Genomic DNA, 5718 nt, shown 5'->3' with positions numbered 1-5718 from the left:
CCCCATTCATGTGAAAGATTGTTGAGTTTCACTTGTTGATCCTTCAAATTTCAATATCGTTTATTGGAGTTGTTTCGTATTTTAATTTGGAGTACTTTTGTCCAATTATTTGTAAATAGAGAAAGGTCTAAATAGAGATTGAATTATAACCAATTCAATTGAAATTCTTGCAGCGCTTTCTACGCATGAAATATATCTAAATGTTCAATAAAATATATCATAGATCTGTCTAGATTCAATTTTAATTAACTTCCAAAGGTACTTATATAAATAAATAAAGGTAGAGTTACTCATAACATATTTTTTTTTCCCACATCGTTTGTGAATGATGACTTTTGTTAATATATATAATGATGACATAACACATCTAAATGCCGAGCCTTGTAACGTGGGCTTGTAACCTAAGTGGGGGCAACAATGTGGTGGGATGTTAGGTAGTTCTTGATGGCTGGACTTTGGTTGGCATTAGTCTGGCCTGCCCTATCCAAGCACGGAGTTGAGTCACGTGGTCCAGACGAAAGTATGGGCTGCTTGGCTCTTACAGTGGGGTGGACTGCGTGAGGCTGGTTTCACAGAGCAACGAACAGCTCCCGCTCTGTGCAGTGGAAGGATAACGAGCCAGTGCTCTTCAAGTTCAACAAAAACCTGATTAGCTGCTTAATTAAACCACCGCTTTTTTTCATTAATAATTGGCTTGGCCAAGTTTACCATTCAAGCTTGTTGAAAGTGTATGCATATTTTAATAGGCAGCAAAACTCTACTATACTTTCCTTTTGAAGTTCTTTGAATTTGAAGCTTCTCTCACTATTAATTCATGTCAAAACTTGTGTTATCTAGTAGTAGTAAACCATGTCCCCCCCCTTAATAGTGGCTATGACTTTATAAATATAGATTTATTCCTTTTTACTTGGTAGCATTCACAATGTAGTCCTAGGGGGTTTGAGAGTTTTGTGTAAGGGGAAAATTTGTGAGATACATATGTTCCGTTAACAGTTGTGTGCACCTCTTTTTATTCCAAGCGAATTGTGTGAGGTTATTTCTCTCGATATTGTGTACTCTAGCTTTAATATAATGGATTGTTCATCTCCTCATGTGGTTGACCGAACCACGTTAAATGTTTGTGTCTCGTTTGATATGTTTCTCGTGTGTCTTCTTATTCATGGTCTTTATTGAGATTTCTTTTGTTAGCTTCCACAATGACACTTGATTATTTTGGTCCTAACAATTTCATGCTATATCACACAGAAAATAGTTACATCAACTGCTTTTAAAGCAATATAATTAAGCTCATAATTCGTTCCTTGGGTTTCACTTGTTAAACCTTCGAAGTCAAATAACGTTTGCTCAAGCTGTTTTGTGTTTTAGAGCCTGTTTGGATGGGCTTTTAAGCTGGTCAAACTGGCTTAAAAGCCAGTTTTTGACTTATTAGAGTGTTTGACAATTATCAAAGTGACTTATTTTAAGTCAAAAATGACTTATTTTAAGCTAAAAGCTAAGGGAGGGGAACTTTTTTTTTTAACTTAAAAGCCCTTTTATGTTGACCAAGTGTATTACCTTTTTGCCCTTAATTCTTTTATACAATTTTCAAATTGCCCATATTGAATTATTATTATTATTATTATTATTATTATTTTATTATTATTATTATTATTTTATTTTATTTTATTTTTAATTATTATTATTATTTTATTTTATTATTATATATTTTTTTATTTATTCTTATTATTTATTATTATTATTATTATTATCATTATTATTATTATTTTATTATTATTATTTTATTATTATCATTATTATTTTTTTATTATTATTATTATTTTATTATTATAATATTATTATTATCATTATTATTACTATTATTATTATTATTATTATTACTATTCCTCTTATAAATAATTTGTGGTGGTAAAGAAATATGTGAATGATAGGAAAATATTATTACTTATGGATGTAAAATATAAATTAATTTTGTTTTAATTTTTTTAAAGTATAAAAACCTTAAATTAATCAACTTTTCATCATGTTAACAACTTAAAGGGTATTTCAGACATTTTGATAAAAAAAAAGTGTTTACCAGCACTTATTTGCCAAACACATCAACAACTTTTTTTTCAACTGCAACACTTTTATCCAAATACATAACTACTTATTTTAAAAATAAGTTCCAGCACTTTGAATAATTACTTTTTAAAAGTTACTTTTTTTAAATCAATCCAAACGGGCTCTTAGTTTGGAGTATTTTGGTCCAATTTTTTGCAAATAGAGAAAGGTATAAATTATAGCTTTGATGATGTTGTAACCATTTCAATTGCAATTCCTTGTAGCACTTTCTACGCATGAGAAATATCTAAATATTAAAGAAATAATATCATAGATCAGACTAGATTCTATTTTAATTAACTTCTAAAGATGCATAAATATATAAAGGTAAACTTACTAATAACATATTTTGTTCCCACATCGTTTGTGAAGGATGACTTTTGTGAATACATATAATGATACAACATGACTTCTAAATGCCGAGCATGTAACGTGGGCTTGGAACCTAAGATACAACATGACTTCTAAATGCCGAGCCATGTTCGTGGGCTTGCAACCTAAGTTGGGGCAACAATGTGGTGGAATGTTAGGCCTTTCCAGACGGCTGGGCTTTGGTTGGCTTTAGTCTGGCCTGCCCTATCCAAGTACGGAGGTGAGTCACGTGGACCAGATGTAAGTGTGGACTGCTTGGCTCTTAGAGCGGGGTGGACAGCGTGAGACTGGTTTCACAGAGCAACGAACAGCTCCCGCTTTGTACAGTGGGAAGGATAACGAGCCCGGTGCTCTCCAAGTCCAACAAAAACCTGATGGGCTGCTTAATTAAACCACCACTTCTTTTTTTTTTGCAAAGCTTAATTAAACTCATTATGTGAATAAATGAATTCATATAAGAATTTTCAGAGCATTTTAGAAGCTTGTTGAAGCAGTATGTAAATTTAATAGGCAGAAAACTCTACTGTTTTCCTTTTTAAGTTCTTTAAATTTGAAGCTTCTAACACCATTAAATCATGTTAGAACTTGTGTTAGTAGTAGTAAATTACACCATGTTGTTTGCTAATATTATACAGAAAATAGTATTAGCAATTTAATTAAGAGGAAATATATTTTAATTGTACTCTGGGTTGTTTGAGATTAATGTAACCGGGAACATGTAACAAGATTAAGCCTTAAGCATGTAGATGAGTGTTTTGTTGTCGGTGGTCGGCCCTAACCCTTCAATTTTTGGATGGGAATAAAGACTTACATATTCATACTGATGCATCAATATGTGACATTGAATGTATGTCAACAAAATAAGGGCCTCTTGATCACTTCATCTACTTTTAGGGTATGTCATGGATTTTTAGCCACCATTTGAAAAGTAGTGGTAAAATAGCGACACTTTTAACACAAAAATAAAATTTAGATAAAATCCTCATGCTTAAACTATTGAAGAACTTATGAATGTTTGAACCACATTTATCGTTACTTGATTTTGAACATAAAATTTTTGAACTCAAAGAATTGTTCCTAGTTTTGAACTTATAAAGATTTGAACCCTAAGAATCGATCATCTGGTCTGAAATTCCGATAAACATTTGCACCCCATGATTCTTTCCTTGAGTTTCACTTGTTAATCCTTCGAATCCAATAGCGTTTGTTGAAGGGTTTTCGTGTTTTAGTTAGGAGCTTTGATTATGTTGTAACTTGTAACCAATTCAAATGGAATTCCTTGTAGCACTATCTATGCATGAAAGATATCTAAATGTTCAAGAAATAATGTAAATCTGACTAAATTCTATTTTAATTAACTTCTAAAGGTAATCTTACTAATAACATGTTTTGTTCCCACATCGTTTGTAAGCAATGACTTTTGTGAATACATATAATGATATAACATGACTTTTCAATGCCGAGCCGTGTAACGTGGGCTTGTAACCTAAGTGGGGGCAACAATGTGATGGGATGTTAGGCTGTTTCAGATGGCAGGGCTTCGGTTGGCATTAGTCTGGCCTGCCCTATCCAAGCATGGAGTTGAGTCATGTGGTTCAGACGAAAGTATGGACTGCTTGTCTCTTAGAGTGGGGTGGACTGCGTGAGGCTGGTTTCACAGAGCAACGAATAGTTCCCGCTCTATGCAGTGGAAGGATAACGAGTCAGTGCTCTCCAAGTCCAACAAAAACCTGATGGGCTGCCTAATTAAACCACCACTTTTTGCCCAAAACTTGCTAATATTTCAAGCCTTTAAGAATGTAGACGAGTGTAATTTTTTTAATTGTCGAAACCCAATCCTCCAATTTTTGGATTAGAACAAGGAGTTACATATTTATATTGACGCATCACTCTGTGTCATCAAATGTATGTTCATTATATTGACGCATCATTCTGTGTCATCAAATGTATGTTCACGTACGCAATAAGGGTCATTTGATCACTCCATCTATTTGGTGTGTTTGGTATGAAGGAACATATTCTACGTAAAATATTTTCCATTATTGGGTTAGTCAAAATTGTGGAAAACATTTTCTCTAGGAAGATAAATCCCATAAAAACATAAAAGTAGGAAAATCATGTTCTACAAGTAGCATTCTATATTGTTTGTCTCCTCCTGACCATTTAACACATTCCACCCCATTAGCCTATGTCCTCCCCCACTCCCACCCTATTTTCACCTCCAACTCTCTAGATTATGCATAAATTTCGATTGTCCGTATTGCAGAATAGTGTTCTAGAAGAAACTAATCCAAACCATGAACAGTTGTGAGGGATTAGATTCTTTAAGGAAACAATTTTTTCTGTGGGCTCATAACTTTATTAATCTGTTGTTATTTAGTTTTTATTTATATTTATTTTTACCTCCTTCCCCAGGAGCTCTCATTTCCCTTTGTGATTCGAACTCACAACCTTAAAGTTGAAGCGAGGGGTGCTTACCATCCGAACAAATCCCACTTGTCAATTTATGTTTATATTTTGTGTTAGTGTGGCATTTGAATTTTAATAATAACGCGTCCTTTGCATGCTTTTGTTCGTTGGGCATTGCATCCCTTCTCATTTATGTGCAACACATTTAGGGGTCGTTTGGTAGAGTGAATTAGGAAAAATAATGCATGCATTAGTCTTGTGTATTACTAGTACCTTGTTTGATACTCTTTTCTAATCTATGTATAACTAATGATTGCATTAGTTATTCACTCTATTGAGTATTAGGTGTGCATTACTAAGACCATGAATTTCTAGATATTAGCAATGCAATAGTTTTAATGCATGCATTAACTCAATTAAAGACCCAATTACCCCTCAAAACATTTTTACATCTTTTCCACCACAATTGTAGAGGGTATCTTTGTAAATATTATTTTTTATGCAATACATGTTATTTTTAATGCATCAAACCAAACAATGCATAAAAATAATTTATCTAAACTAATACATGCATTACTAATGCAAGTATTACTGATACATTCTATTTAGGATTATTTTTATACGCTCTACCAAACGATCCCTAGTGGCATATGTTATATGTTACAATCCTTTATTAACTGTGTAGAATTTGGTTTTGTGAATTAATGGCATTAAACGTCTTCTTTATCTTTAAATAGTGATGGTCTAACTTTGTTTTGAGGAGAAAAAATGTACAAGAAAACATAGAGTGAAAAATATCATAAGGAGTACTATATTGTGTTTATATTGAGATTAGAG

General features: G+C 32.7%; 1 long non-coding RNA gene across 1 annotated transcript; it reads right to left on the bottom strand.

Moving 5' to 3' along the window:
* Positions 1 to 437: 437 nt before the first annotated feature.
* On the bottom strand, positions 438 to 4233 carry LOC125874073 (uncharacterized). The gene is made up of 2 exons (XR_007447226.1): positions 4203 to 4233; positions 438 to 645 (listed from the first exon to the last, which is right to left on the bottom strand). It is a non-coding gene; the product is annotated as an uncharacterized LOC125874073 (long non-coding RNA).
* Positions 4234 to 5718: the final 1485 nt, after the last annotated feature.

The sequence above is a fragment of the Solanum stenotomum genome, chromosome 8 (genome assembly GCF_019186545.1).
Source record: "Solanum stenotomum isolate F172 chromosome 8, ASM1918654v1, whole genome shotgun sequence".
In the NCBI taxonomy this organism is placed as follows: Eukaryota; Viridiplantae; Streptophyta; class Magnoliopsida; order Solanales; family Solanaceae; genus Solanum; species Solanum stenotomum.
The sequence above is the reverse complement of the archived record's forward strand: the minus strand, read 5'-3'. Positions and strand labels throughout refer to the sequence as shown.